Consider the following 17,265-nt stretch of genomic DNA (forward strand, 5'->3'; position numbering starts at 1 on the left):
AACGTGAGACCTAAAAATTACATTTATTTTGAAAAAACGAACCGTTTTTCAAAGTTAGAAGAAGGTCATTATTAAACTTTATTTTCCATTATTTTTAAAAAGTCGCATTACAAATAAACATTACAATTTTTTTGACAGAATTATTTCTTCTAAATTACATCCCGGAACATAACTGGCGCAAATAAGTTTTTCGACTTCCTTTAAAAAGGTAATAAACATATTTTCATGACACACTAAATACTGCATTTTGATAAAAAAAAATGTATTTGCAACAGAAAAAAATGTATATTATTTTTTGTATGTTTCAGATAGAAACAGCAATTCTTGAACAAAATAAGAAACAACCCTCAAACTGTGAACAATCGTATATCAAAACTATCATATAAAAAGGTAAATTCGAAATATTCTTTAAAAAATATATATTATATATATAAAATCCATTTACAAAGTCAAAAAATGTAATTTACTATTCTAACTCCGGATAAATACTGCAGTAGGGAAAGTGCAGGATCATCCAAAAGTGCAAATTACTATTCCAACTCCGGGTAAGTACAGTAGTATTGAAAGTGCTGAAAAATCTAAAGGTATAAATTAATACTATTCCAACTCCATTTAAGTGCAACAATAAAGAAAGTGGTGGACAATACTCAGGTTTAAATTACTATTCCTACTCCGGATAAGTGCAGCAGTAGGAAAAGTGTAGCATAATCCCCAGGTATAAATTACTATTGCAACTCCCGGTAAGTGCAGCACTAGAGAAAGTGCAGAATAAACTTCAGGTATAAATTACTATTCTAACTCCCTATAAGTGCAACAGTAGAGAAAGTGCTGAAATTCTTGAGGTGTAAATTATTACTATTCCTACTCTGGGTAAGTACAGCAGTATGGAAAGTGCAGGATAGTCTACAAGTGTCAATCACTATTCCAACTCCAGGTAAGTGCAACAGTAGAGAAAGTGCAGGATAGTTAAGAAACATATAAAATAATATTCCAACTCCTGGTAAGTGCTGCAGTAGGGAAAGTGCAGGATACTCTCGAGGTATAAGTTACTATTCCAACTCCATGTAAGTGCAGCAGTAGGGAAAGTGCTGGATAATCCACTGATGTAAATTACTATTGCGACTCTGGGTAAGTGCTGTAGTAGAGAAAGTGCAGGGAAAGTGCAAAAGTGTGCATTATTTCTATGTTTCTTGAATTAAAAAACATTTCAACTGTAACGAAGTAAAAAGTCACGGTATACACCTGTTACAACGCATCTTTTTACAACGCAGTACTATTACAACACATCTTTTACAACGCAGATACTATTACAACGCATACATTTACAACTTATACTGTTACAACGCAGGTACTGTTACAACGCAGGTACTTTTACAACGCATATATATATATATATTATATATATATATATTTATTTTTGTATATATTATTATTATTATTATTAATTTTTTTTTAGATAGTAATATATTTAAAAATCTTTTAATGTATTAAAGTAAAAAAGTTATTAATGTTTTTATGTAGTAATAATTTTTTATAATATATATATAAATATATATATATATAATAATTTTTGTTATTAGTAATTTAGATTGTCTATATTGTTTCGTAATATATATTTCTATTTAATTTTATTACTTATTTTTTTATTAGTAAATAATACAGTTATTAATATATTAATGTATTAAAGTAATGTTTTTTAAATATTTATTATTATATTATAATATATTATATATTATATATTATATATATATTATATATATATTATATTTTTTTTATATTTATTATTTTAAATTATTTTTTTTAATAGTAATTCATATGGAAAATGTAAAATGAGTATAAATATAGTTATTTGAAATATAAATTCTTATTATTAATAATTAATGTGAGAATTCATTTGGGTATTATAGAACTAATTTAAATAGGTAAAAAATATTTTTAAAATAATATTGTTTTATTTAGTATTATGAGTATTAATTTAGGTGTTAAATATATAATTAAGTAATAAATTACTTAAAATATGAAATAATTAATTAATCATTTAATTGTTCTTTTAATTATAATTTAAAGTTATTATTATTTATTATGGTAAATGTTAATTGAGTTTAAATATAGTTATGTGAAAATTAAAATATTATTACTAATAATTAATGTGTGTATAAATTTGGGTATTATAGTATTAATTTAAATATGTAAAAATTAGTCAATAATAGATTTGTATTCTTTATATTAGAGTTTTTTTAAAGAAAGTTCATAATAATAATTAATTTGAGTATTAATTTGAGTATTAAAGAAATCGTGTAAATATTTGCAAATTATTAATTAAATAGATTGTATGTATAATTAAAAAATTTAAGGTATGTATAATTAATTTAAGTATTAATTTAGGGATAATATATTATAATATTAATAAATTCTTAATTTTAAATAAATAATAGATTTTATTAAAAAACAATTAATTGGATATTAAAGAAATAGTTTAAGAATAAATAAGTTTTTAATTAAAAATTCATAAAAAAAATTATATTTGTGAAAAACGTATTATTTTGTTATGGTTCCCACAGTTTAACATTGTTTTTAATGGATACATTTGTCCTTCATTTATTTTCATGATACCTTGATATATGTATAGCGGTCCGGAATTAAAGTAAAGTAATGCAAAGGAAAGACATGGAAAATAACGGAAAAGAAAGAAGAATACAGGTAAGGCAAGAAAGTACAATTTTAATATGAAATTAGTAATAATAAAATTCAATGTATTAATTAAATAAAAACGAACAAACAGTGTTTTATTAAGTAAAAATTTTATTTTATTATTCAAAATATATATTAAAATAAACTTCTGCTTTCTTGAAATTTTATGTATATTTTTGTACATTTTTAATATACATGTAAACATATATAAAAAATACCTTTATTGTAACAAAATATTAAATATAAATCCACAGTAGTCCTTTTTTTATTGTAGCAGCCTTTCCTGACGTATTTTACGTATACGCGAGCGTCATCGGCCATTTTGTGGAGTACCGGAGCAGGAAGCAGCAGGAAGCAGCAGGACGCTGATCTACGTTCAGGTAGGAAAACCAATTAAATATTAAATAATAATGTAAATCAATAAAAGATTATCATTTATTGTAAGGATAAGTTAAGTAGAGGTTGCTTGAATTGAAAAAAAATTATTTAAAACAACATGTCGCTACTCGTATTTTTAGAATATGCCTATTTTGGGTCGGAGGGCGTGGGGAAGATCGGTAATTAGATTAATGAAAAAATTAGTTCGATTAAATGATGTTAAAGTGTTTTATATTGTATTTAATATACAAAAAATATAATTATGTATGCAATGTATTTAAATGCATTTTCGACTGAAATTAAAGTTTAGAAAAATGGAGTTTGAGATAGTTAGTTTCATGTAATTGTTGATAAAATATAATACGAATGTAAATAGTGATATTTCCAATATTTTATTTGTGCTTATTTCAAAAAGAAATGTCTTTGTTGGAGATTCGACTTTTGTGAATATTTGCGAATAAGTGATATTATGATCGGTTATATTGTTTGCAATTTATTTTTAAACAAATAATTTGGATTATAATTCTGCTTTGTCTTTCAATTGTAAAATTTAAAGCAAAAGATTTGTAAGTTATTTATTTTTTGCTTGATTATACTTAAAGGCAGAATTAATGGAGTTACTACATTTTGATTTAGAAAATCAGGTTACATTCGATTTCATTACTGAGAAGGCCAGATTGTGTTTCGCTTTTTGAAGCAAGGAGATTCATAAATGTATGATTTATTTTCATGCTTATAGATTTAGCATTTAGCACTTATATGTCAATTCATGGAAATATCAATATTTTGGTTTAATACATACTTTAATCAACAATTTTATGGTGTGGATTTTAAAGAAGAGTTTTGAAAGTTATAAAAAATGCATTTATTACATTTGCTAACTATTTTCAAATTCATTAGTAATAATATGAAAAAATTAAGGTAGCAAAAAATTATTCTGCTATTTCTCAAAATGTTTTATTAAAAAAGTAATAAAAACTTAGATTCATGTAAGGCGTTTATTAAAACAAATTGGTAAAAAAATAACTCCAAATCGGAAAAAAGTGACCCAACATCAAATTTAGAAAAAATTTTAAGTAAAAAGGTTTGTTTGCAAATTTAAATTAGAAAAATAGTAAATTTGGGTAAAAGCAGGAAAGTAATGTCAATAATAGTTTAAAAAGAAAGGATGTTAGCAAGATTCTCAAGGTAATCTAGAGCCACACACAACGAAAATTGTTGTAATAGTGCCAATAGTCGTTCTGACATTTCCTTAGTTCTTTGAGTAATCCGTGAGTTTAGACTACCTGTGAGAGTTTGTGATAGTCTCATTTCTTGAAAGCTTTGCTCCTTCTTCAAAGTTTCAAGAAATGAATAGAAATTTGGATGGGGTTTTCCAATTAAATGATTGAAGGAGTTATGCCATCCCTCAATGGCATTATTTGTTTTAGCCTCTCCCTGTAGGCAACTCGAATAACAGTTCCACCACTCCACATGGAAACGTGGCTTCCTCCTGCGACCCGATCTGCCTAGGTGTCCAATCCATGTGTCTTCCATATAATTTAGAATTGGTGCCAATTTATCTTCGTTTGTTAAATAATAATCAGATTCTGTAATGGCAGTGTAGTACTCATCTACACTATCGGGAGGGACAAAACAAAGAGCTGTTAATTTTTTTAATTCTACTTGAAGTTTGCTGTCTGTTGAGTATTCTGTAACTAAGGGTGTTTTCTGTAATTTACGCCAGAATGCCTGGGAAAAGTGGAAAAACACCCTTGAATTTGGGTATCCGTGTACATTTTGGTGATCACATTGATCATGCTCAATTCAAAATCCATTATTATTTTCCTAGGACTTTGGTTAGTTTTAGATTTAATCACAGTTAAAAATTCTGTGTAAGTTGCAGAAGTCTTATCAGGCAGCAAACTATACACTAGGGGTATTACACTGTTATTAATTTTTGCGTGAATAGTATAAATTTGGGTGAATGGATGGGGCGTGCTTTTAAACGTCCCATCCATCATCCAAATTTCACTAGTTTCAAGCTTTACAAGGTTACGTGGAGTACTAAATATTAAAATACGCTTTAGAGGGTTTTCGTTATCATGCAGGAGGAAAGGTTCATTAGAAAAAGAAATTGTAAGTTCGTGAGGAATATTGATATCAGAAAAGCTATGTGGTGTATTTATTTGAGTATTACTTGCCTGCTTTTGACTTTGTATAATTCTACGCAAATTATGAATATTTGGAATATTACTAGCAATATGAGTAGGGACATGTTGTGCAACCTGTCTTAAAATTGTTCCTGTGGATTCATTGGAGGTGCTTGCAATAGCTTTCATTTCATTAACAGTTTCTCTAACATCAACTTCCATTGCAGAGGCAGAGTGGTTATGGTCGGTTGTTCTTACAATAATATCATTGACCGTAACCGCTCTGCCGCTGCAACGAGTTGTATGGTATTGCACGCATCTCCAATGAATCCGTGGATTACTTAACCTATCCTTACAATAAATGTAACCAGCGTGATTAAGTAGTTGGTTTCCTTTCCTGGAAGAGATATATTTTGCTGTTGGATGTGTAGACATTTCCTGAAAAGAAAGAAAAAAATATTAAGTATTTGAATATAAAAAGTTAAGATGTAGATTTGTATGTACTTTTCCTATTGCATCACTATTATTATTTTTTATCTCTAGATTATCTAGCACTTTCCCTTTTTGCAGCCTTTATTTGGAATTGGAATAGTAATTGACACCTGTAGACTATCCTGAACTTTCCCTACTGCTGCACTTACCCAGAGTAGGAATAGTAATTTACACCTGTTGATTATCCAGCACTTTCCCAACTGTTGTACTCACATGGAGTTGGAATAGTAATTTACACCTGTTGATTATCCAGCACTTTCCCTACTACAGCACTTACCCAAAGTCGCAATAGTAATTTACACCTGTGGATTATTCAGCTTTTTCCCTACTGCTGCACTTACATGGAGTTGAAATAGTAATTTATACCTCAAGACTATCCTGCACTTTCCCTACTGCAGCACTTATGTAGAGATGTAATATTATTTTACATGTCTATTAACTATCCTGCACTTTCTGTACTGTTGCACTTACCTGGAGTTGGAATAGTAATTGACACTTGTAGACTATCCTGCACTTTCCCTACTGCTGCACTTACTCAGAGTAGGAATAGTAAATTACACCTGTGGATTTTCAAGCACTTTCCCTACTGCTGCACTTATATGCAGTTGGAATAGTCATAATTTACACCTCTAGATTTACCAGCACTTTTTCGACTGCAGCATTTACAGGGAGTTAGAATAGTAATTTACACCTGTGGATTATCCAGCACTTTCCCTACTGCTGCACTTACATGGAGTTGGAATAGTAATTTTCGTCTGTACACTATCCTGCACTTTCTGCATTGCAACACTTACCTGGAGTTGGAATAGGTATCAGTACCTTTACATTATCCAGCATTTATTTGTGTTTATGCTTTATTCATTTGTGAATAATGACAACTGATTTTGACTTACTTTTCGAATTGGATGTTTTCTTTGCAGAAATGGGTTTCTGATCTTCTAGTTCTTTTTATTAGATCTTTTTGAAGATCTTGCAGGGTTCTGTCCTTTAAAAAGAAATGTATGGTTAAAAGTGTGTGACTTATAACTTGTGAAGAAAGTGACTTTTTACTTTGTTACAGTTGAAATGTTTTTTAATTCAAGAAACATAGAAATAATGCACACTTTTGCACTTTCCCTGCACTTTCCCTACTACAGCACTTACCCAGATTCGCAATAGTAATTTACACCTGTGGATTATCCAGCACTTTCCCTACTGCTGCACTTACATGGAGTTGGAATAGTAATTTATACCTCGAGACTATCCTGCACTTTCCCTACTGCAGCACTTATCAGGAGTTGGAATATTATTTTATATGTTTCTTAACTATCCTGCACTTTCTCTACTGTTGCACTTACCTGGACTTGGAATAGTGATAGACACTTGTAGATTATCCTGCACTTTCCTTACTGCTGCACTTACTCGGAGTAGGAATAGTAATTTACACCAGTGGATTTTCAAGCACTTTCCCTACTGCTGCACTTATATGGAGTTGGAATAGTCATAATTTACACCTCTAGATTTACGAGCACTTTCTCTACTGCAGCATTTATAGGGAGTTAGAATAGTAATTTACACCCGTGGATTATCCAGCATTTTCCCTACTGCTGCACTTACATGGAGTTGGAATAGTAATTTACACCAGTACACTATCCTGCACTTTCTCCATTGCAGCACTTACCTGGAGTTGGAATATGTATCACTACCTTTACACTATCCAGCATTTATTTGTGTTCATGCTTTATTCATTTGTGAATAATCACAACTGATTTTGACTTACTTTTCGAATTGGATGTTTTCTTTGCAGAAATGGATTTCTGATCTTCTAGTTGCTTTTATTAGATCTTTTTGAAGATCTTGCAGGGTTCTGTCCTTTAAAAAGAAATGTATGGTTAAAAGTGTGTGACTTATAACTTGTGAAGAAAGTGACTTTTTACTTCGTTACAGTGGAAATGTTTTTTAATTCAAGAAACATAGAAATAATGCACACTTTTGCACTTTCCCTGCACTTTCCCTACTACAGCACTTACCCAGATTCGCAATAGTAATTTACACCTGTGGATTATCCAGCACTTTCCCTACTGCTGCACTTACATGGAGTTGGAATAGTAATTTATACCTCGAGACTACCCTGCACTTTCTCTACTGCAGCACTTACCACGAGTTGGAATATTATTTTACATGTTTCTTAACTATTCTGCACTTTCCCTACTGGTGCATTTATATGGAGTTGGAATAGTCATAATTTACACCTCTAGATTTACCAGCACTTTTTCGACTGCAGCATTTACAGGGAGTTAGAATAGTAATTTACACGTGTGGATTATCCAGCACTTTCCCTACTGCTGCACTTACATGGAGTTGGAATAGTAATTTTCGTCTGTACACTATCCTGCACTTTCTCCATTGCAACACTTACCTGGAGTTGGAATAGGTATCAGTACCTTTACATTATCCAGCATTTATTTGTGTTTATGCTTTATTCATTTGTGAATAATAACAACTGATTTTGACTTACTTTTCGAATTGGATGTTTTCTTTGCAGAAATGGGTTTCTGATCTTCTAGTTCTTTTTATTAGATCTTTTTGAAGATCTTGCAGGGTTCTGTCCTTTAAAAAGAAATGTATGATTAAAAATGTGTGACGTATAACTTGTGAAGAAAGTGACTTTGGATATATGATGTTACAACGCATACTATTACAACGCATACCGTTACAACGCATCTTTTACAACGCGAATACTGTTACAACGCATGTTTTTACAACGAGTACTATTACAACGCAAAATAGTATTTAATTAGGAAAAATACCATTACAACGCAACATATAACAACGCATACCATTAAAACGCAAATATATATATATATTTTTTTCCTTTGTATAATTAAACCTGGCACGGGATGCAGGGAAAATAGGGGTTTTGGGTGGGTAAGTGTATTAAATTCGGTATGAAAAACTACCATATTTTTAACGTATAGCAATTAATTATTTAATAAATTATTACTCGAGTATTAATTAATACATAAATGAATATATATTTTATTTTCCTTTGTATAATTAAACCTGGCACGGGATGCAGGGAAAATAGGGGTTTTGGGTGGGTAAGTGTATTAAATTCGGTAAGAAAAACTACCATATGTTTACGAATAGCAATTAATTATTTATTAAATTATTACTCGAGTATTACATGTAATACTCGAGTACTTACTTTAATACTCCGATTGGTAAAAATGATTTTAATTTACTGTAATATTTTTTTTTAAATAAAATAAACACACCTTTATTAATATAGACGATATGTGAATTCACTGATATTACAAACAGATATAGAGGATTTATGGACGCCATTTTGAAAAGGTATAACAATATTTAGTCCTACTATTATTTCAATGAATAAATACCACAACACATTAGCCAAAATGGATGCCAAAACGGCTCACATAACGCTATATAAAGTACTTAAAATTAATTTTTAAATTATACGTTTACACAGAAATAAGTGTAAAATTAAAAACCAATTCTTGCGCATATTTTTACAAATAAAATTGAGTTACTAAACCAAACTCATAAATAGTAGCCAGACACCATTTTGAAATTAGTTGATCCTCAACTATCCGAGAGAGCAGACGTGAAATCTGATCCTGTGACCTTTTCATCCTGTCATCTCAGTTAGACTAAGTGAACTACTGCGTTAAACGATTTACATCGATTTACAAGTAAGTAATGTTTAGCGAAAACGTTAACTAAATAAGTACGTTTTATTTCAAATGATTATAGAACAAAATATTATTAACTATGTTTATTATTTAAAATATAATTAGATGTGGCGAAAATATTACTGGGAATTAATAAACATAAACGAAAAAGAATTACATTTCTTAAAAATACGAGCAATATATTTTGCCTCATAGAAATAAATAAAATATGTTGCAAAATAAAACGGCATTTTTTTTAAATGCGATAAAAATAAATTAGTATTTAATTATTATATTTCTCTTAGAATCCACTTCAAACCCGTACAAAACGTGAGACCTAAAAATTACATTTATTTTGAAAAAACGAACCGTTTTTCAAAGTTAGAAGAAGGTACATCATCATTATTCATTATTAAACTTTATTTTCCATTATTTTTAAAAGGTCGCATTACAAATAAACATTACAATTTTTTTGACAGAATTATTTCTTCCAAATTACATACCGGGACATAACTGGCCCAAATAAGTTTTTCGACTTCCTTTAAAAAGGTAATAAACATATTTTCATGACAAACTAAATACTGCATTTTGATTCCAAAAAAATGTATTTGCAACAGAAAAAAATGTATATTATTTTTTGTATGTTTCAGATAGAAACAGCAATTCTTGAACAAAATAAGAAACAACCTTCAAACTGTGAACAATCGTATATCAAAACTATCATATAAAAAGGTAAATTTGAAATATTCTTTAAAAAATATATATTATATATATAAAATCCATTTACAAAGTCAAAAAATGTAATTTACTATTCTAACTCCAGATAAATACTGCAGTAGGGAAAGTGCAGGATAATCCAAAAGTGCAAATTACTATTCCAACTCCGGGTAAGTACAGTAGTATTGAAAGTGCTGAAAAATCTAAAGGTATAAATTAATACTATTCCAACTCCATTTAAGTGCAACAATAAAGAAAGTGGTGGACAATACTCAGGTTTAAATTACTATTCCTACTCCGGATAAGTGCAGCAGTAGGAAAAGTGTAGCATAATCCCCAGGTATAAATTACTATTGCAACTCCCGGTAAGTGCAGCACTAGAGTAAGTGCAGAATAAACTTCAGGTATAAATTACTATTTTAACTCCCTATAAGTGCAACAGTAGAGAAAGTGCTGAAATTCTTGAGGTGTAAATTATTACTATTCCTACTCTGGGTAAGTGCAGCAGTATGGAAAGTGCAGGATAGTCTACAAGTGTCAATCACTATTCCAACTCCAGGTAAGTGCAACAGTAGAGAAAATGCAGGATAGTTAAGAAACATGTAAAATAATATTCCAACTCCTGGTAAGTGCTGCAGTAGGGAAAGTGAAGGATACTCTCGAGGTATAAGTTACTATTCCAACTCCATGTAAGTGCAGCAGTAGGGAAAGTGCTGGATAATCCACTTATGTAAATTACTATTGCGAATCTGGATAAGTGCTGTAGTAGGGAAAGTGCAGGGAAAGTGCAAAAGTGTGTATTATTTCTATGTTTCTTGAATTAAAAAACATTTCAACTGAAACGAAGTAAAAAGTCACTTTCTTCACAAGTTATAAGTCACACATTTTTATCCGTACATTTCTTTTTAAAGGACAGAACCCTGCAAGATCTTCAAAAAGATCTAATAAAAGCAACTAGAAGATCAGAAACCCATTTCTGCAAAGAAAACATCCAATTCGAAAAGTAAGTCAAAATCAGTTGTCATTATTCACAAATGAATAAAGCATAAACTCAAATAAATGTTCGATAGTGTAAAAGTACTAATACCTATTCCAACTCCAGGAAAGTGCTGCAATGGAGAAAGTGCAGGATAGTGTACAGGTGTAAATAACTATTCCAACTCCATGAAAGTGCAGCAATAGGGAAAGTGCTGGATAATCCACAGGTGTAAATTACTATTCAAACTCCCTGTAAGTGTTGCAGTAGAGAAAGTGCTGGTAAATCTAGAGGTGTAAATTATGACTATTCCAACTCCATATAAGTGCAGCAGTAGGGAAAGTGCTTGAAAATCCACTGGTGTAAATTACTATTCCTACTCTGAGTAAGTGCAGCAGTAAGGAAAGTGCAGGATAATCTACAAGTGTCTATCACTATTCCAAGTCCAGGTAAGTGCAACAGTAGAGAAAGTGCAGGATAGTTAAGAAACATATAAAATAATATTCCAACTCCTGATAAGTGCTGCAGTAGGAAAAGTGCAGGATAGTCTCGAGGTATAAATTACTATTCCAACTCCATGTAAGTGCAGCAGTAGGGAAAGTGCTGGATAATCCACAGGTGTAAATTACTATTGCGAATCTGGGTAGGTGCTGTAGTAGGGAAAGTGCAGGGAAAGTGCAAAAGTGTGCATTATTTCTATGTTTCTTGAATTAAAAAACATTTCTACTGTAACGAAGTAAAAAGTCACTTTCTTCACAAGTTATAAGTCACACACTTTTAACCATACATTTCTTTTTAAAGGACAGAACCCTGCAAGATCTTCAAAAAGATCTAATAAAAGCAACTAGAAGATCAGAAACCCATTTCTGCAAAGAAAACATCCAATTCGAAAAGTAAGTCAAAATCATTTGTGATTATTCACAAATGAATAAAGCATGAACACAAATAAATGCTGGATAGTGTAAATGTAGTGATACATATTCCAACTCCAGGTAAGTGCTGCAATGGAGAAAGTGCAGGATAGTGTACAGGTGTAAATTACTATTCCAACTCCATGTAAGTGCAGCAGTAGGGAAAGTGCTGGATAATCCACAGGTGTAAATTACTATTCTAACTCCCTGTAAATGCTGCAGTAGAGAAAGTGCTGGTAAATCTAGAGGTGTAAATTATGACTATTCCAACTCCATATAAATGCACCAGTAGGGAAAGTGCAGAATAGTTAAGAAACATGTAAAATAATATTCCAACTCGTGGTAAGTGCTGCAGTAGAGAAAGTGCAGGATAGTCTCGAGGTATAAATTACTATTCCAACTCCATGTAAGTGCAGCAGTAGGGAAAGTGCTGGATAATCCACAGGTGTAAATTACTATTGCGAATCTGGGTAAGTGCTGTAGTAGGGAAAGTGCAGGGAAAGTGCAAAAGTGTGCATTATTTCTATGTTTCTTGAATTAAAAAACATTTCTACTGTAACGAAGTAAAAAGTCACTTTCTTCACAAGTTATAAGTCACACACTTTTAACCATACATTTCTTTTTAAAGGACAGAACCCTGCAAGATCTTCAAAAAGATCTAATAAAAGCAACTAGAAGATCAGAAACCCATTTCTGCAAAGAAAACATCCAATTCGAAAAGTAAGTCAAAATCAGTTTTGATTATTCACAAATGAATAAAGCATGAACACAAATAAATGCTGGATAGTGTAAAGGTAGTAATACATATTCCAACTCCAGGTAAGTGCTGCAATGGGGAAAGTGCAGGATAGTGTACAGGTGTAAATTACTATTCCAACTCCATGTAAGTGCAGCAGTAGGGAAAATGCTGGATAATCCACAGGTGTAAATTACTATTCTAACTCCCTGTAAATGCTGCAGTAGAGAAAGTGCTGGTAAATCTAGAGGTGTAAATTATGACTATTCCAACTCCATATAAGTGCAGCAGTAGGGAAAGTGCTTGAAAATCCACTGGTGTAAATTACTATTCCTACTCTGAGTAAGTGCAGCAGTAAGGAAAGTGCAGGATAATATACAAGTGTCTATCACTATTCGAAGTCCAGGTAAGTGCAACAGTAGAGAAAGTGCAGGATAGTTAAGAAACATATAAAATAATATTCCAACTCCTGATAAGTGCTGCAGTAGGGAAAGTGCAGGATAGTCTTGAGGTATAAATTACTATTCCAACTCCATGTAAGTGCAGCAGTAGGGAAAGTGCTGGATAATCCACAGGTGTAAATTACTATTGCGAATCTGGGTAAGTGCTGTAGTAGGGAAAGTGCAGGGAAAGTGCAAAAGTGTGCATTATTTCTATGTTTCTTGAATTAAAAAACATTTCAACTGTAACGAAGTAAAAAGTCACTTTCTTCACAAGTTATAAGTCACACATTTTTAACCATACATTTCTTTTTAAAGGACAGAACCCTGCAAGATCTTCAAAAAGATCTAATAAAAAGAACTAGAAGATCAGAAACCCATTTCTGCAAAGAAAACATCCAATTCGAAAAGTAAGTCAAAATCAGTTGTGATTATTCACAAATGAATAAAGCATGAACACAAATAAATGCTGGATAGTGTAAAGGTAGTGATACATATTCCAACTCCAGGTAAGTGCTGCAATGGAGAAAGTGCAGGATAGTGTACAGGTGTAAATTACTATTCCAACTCCATGTAAGTGCAGCAGTAGGGAAAATGCTGGATAATCCACAGGTGTAAATTACTATTCTAACTCCCTGTAAATGCTGCAGTAGAGAAAGTGCTGGTAAATCTAGAGGTGTAAATTATGACTATTCCAACTGCATATAAGTGTAGCAGTAGGGAAAGTGCTTGAAAATCCACAGGTGTAATTTACTATTCCTACTCTGAGTAAGTGCAGCAGTAGGGAAAGTGCAGGATAATCTACAAGTGTCAATTACTATTCCAACTCCAGGTAAGTGCAACAGTACAGAAAGTGCAGGATAGTTAACAGACATGTAAAATAATATTACATCTCTACATAAGTGCTGCAGTAGGGAAAGTGCAGGATAGTCTCGAGGTATAAATTACTATTCCAACTCCATGTAAGTGCAGCAGTAGGGAAAAAGCTGAATAATCCACAGGTGTAAATTACTATTGCGACTTTGGGTAAGTGCTGTAGTAGGGAAAGTGCTGGATAATCAACAGGTGTAAATTACTATTCCAACTCCATGTGAGTGCAACAGTTGGGAAAGTGCTGGATAATCAACAGGTGTAAATTACTATTCCTACTCTGGGTAAGTGCAGCAGTAGGGAAAGTTCAGGATAGTCTACAGGTGTCAATTACTATTCCAATTCCAAATAAAGGCTGCAAAAAGGGAAAGTGCTAGATAATATAGAGATAAAAAATAATAATAGTGATGCAATAGGAAAAGTACATACAAATCTACATCTTAACTTTTTATATTCAAATACTTAATATTTTTTTCTTTCTTTTCAGGAAATGTCTACACATCCAACAGCAAAATATATCTCTTCCAGGAAAGGAAACCAACTACTTAATCACGCTGGTTACATTTATTGTAAGGATAGGTTAAGTAATCCACGGATTCATTGGAGATGCGTGCAATACCATACAACTCGTTGCAGCGGCAGAGCGGTTACGGTCAATGATATTATTGTAAGAACAACCGACCATAACCACTCTGCCTCTGCAATGGAAGTTGATGTTAGAGAAACTGTTAATGAAATGAAAGCTATTGCAAGCACCTCCAATGAATCCACAGGAACAATTTTAAGACAGGTTGCACAACATGTCCCTACTCATATTGCTAGTAATATTCCAAATATTCATAATTTGCGTAGAATTATACAACGTCAAAAGCAGGCAAGTAATACTCAAATAAATACACCACATAGCTTTTCTGATATCAATATTCCTCACGAACTTACAATTTCTTTTTCTAATGAACCTTTCCTCCTGCATGATAACGAAAACCCTCTAAAGAGTATTTTAATATTTAGTACTCCACGTAACCTTGTAAAGCTTGAAACTAGTGAAATTTGGATGATGGATGGGACGTTTAAAAGCACGCCCCATCCATTCACCCAAATTTATACTATTCACGCAAAAATTAATAACAGTGTAATACCCCTAGTGTATAGTTTGCTGCCTGATAAGACTTCTGCAACTTACACAGAATTTTTAACTGTGATTAAATCTAAAACTAACCAAAGTCCTAGGAAAATAATAATGGATTTTGAATTGAGCATGATCAATGTGATCACCAAAATGTACACGGATACCCAAATTCAAGGGTGTTTTTTCCACTTTTCCCAGGCATTCTGGCGTAAATTACAGAAAACACCCTTAGTTACAGAATACTCAACAGACAGCAAACTTCAAGTAGAATTAAAAAAATTAACAGCTCTTTGTTTTGTCCCTCCCGATAGTGTAGACGAGTACTACACTGCCATTACAGAATCTGAATATTATTTAACAAACGAAGATAAATTGGCACCAATTCTAAATTATATGGAAGACACATGGATTGGACACCTAGGCAGATCGGGTCGCAGGAGGAAGCCACGTTTCCATGTGGAGTGGTGGAACTGTTATTCGAGTTGCCTACAGGGAGAGGCTAAAACAAATAATGCCATTGAGGGATGGCATAACTCCTTCAATCATTTAATTGGAAAACCCCATCCAAATTTCTATTCATTTCTTGAAACTTTGAAGATGGAGCAAAGCTTTCAAGAAATGAGACTATCACAAACTCTCACAGGTAGTCTAAACTCACGGATTACTCAAAGAACTAAGGAAATGTCAGAACGACTATTGGCACTATTACAACAATTTTCGTTGTGTGTGGCTCTAGATTACCCTGAGAATCTTGCTAACATCCTTTCTTTTTAAACTATTATTGACATTACTTTCCTGCTTTTACCCAAATTTACTATTTTTCTAATTTAAATTTGCAAACAAACCTTTTTACTTAAAAAATTTTCTAAATTTGATGTTGGGTCACTTTTTTCCGATTTGGAGTTATTTTTTTACCAAATTTTTTTTTAATAAACGCCTTACATGAATCTAAGTTTTTATTACTTTTTTAATAAAACATTTTGAGAAATAGCAGAATAATTTTTTGCTACCTTAATTTTTTCATATTATTACTAATGAATTTGAAAATAGTTAGCAAATGTAATAAATGCATTTTTTATAACTTTCAATACTCTTCTTTAAAAACCACACCATAAAATTGTTGATTAAAGTATGTATTAAACCAAAATATTGATATTTCCATGAATTGACATATAAGTGCTAAATGCTAAATCTTTAAGCATGAAAATAAATCATACATTTATGAATCTCCTTGCTTCAAAAAGCGAAACACAATCTGGCCTTCTCAGTAATGAAATCCAATGTAACCTGATTTTCTAAATCAAAATATAGTAACTCCATTAATTCTGCCTTTAAGTATAATCAAGCAAAAAATAAATAACTTACGAATCTTTTGCTTTAAATTTTACAATTGAAAGACAAAGCAGAATTATAATCCAAATTATTTGTTTAAAAATAAATTGCAAACAATATAACCGATGATAATATCACTTATTCGCAAATATTCACAAAAGTCGAATCTCCAACAAAGACATTTCTTTTTGAAATAAGCACAAATAAAATATTGGAAATATCACTATTTACATTCGTATTATATTTTATCAACAATTACATGAAACTAACTATCTCAAACTCCATTTTTATAAACTTTAATTTCAATTGAAAATGCATTTAAATACATTGCATACATAATAATATTTTTTGTATATTAAATACAATATAAAACACTTTAACATCATTTAATCGAACTAATTTTTTCATGAATCTAATTACCGATCTTCCCCACGCCCTCCGACCCAACATAGGCATATTCTAAAAATAAGAGTAGCGACATGTTGTTTTAAATACGTTTTTTTCAATTCAAGCAACCTCTACTTAACTTATCCTTACAATAAATGATAATCTTTTATTGATTTACATTATTATTTAATATTTAATTGGTTTTCCTACCTGAACGTAGATCAGTGTCCTGCTGCTTCCTGCTGCTTCCTGCTCCGGTACTCCAGAAAATGGCCGATGACGCTCGCGTTTACGTAATTACGTCAGGAAAGGCTGCTACAATAAAAAAAGGACTACTGTGGATTTATATTTAATATTTTGTTACAATAAAGTTATTTTTTATATATGTTTACATGTATAT

This window comes from Lissotriton vulgaris, chromosome 4_1 (assembly GCF_964263255.1).
Source record: "Lissotriton vulgaris chromosome 4_1, aLisVul1.2, whole genome shotgun sequence".
NCBI classification, from domain to species: domain Eukaryota; kingdom Metazoa; phylum Chordata; class Amphibia; order Caudata; family Salamandridae; genus Lissotriton; species Lissotriton vulgaris.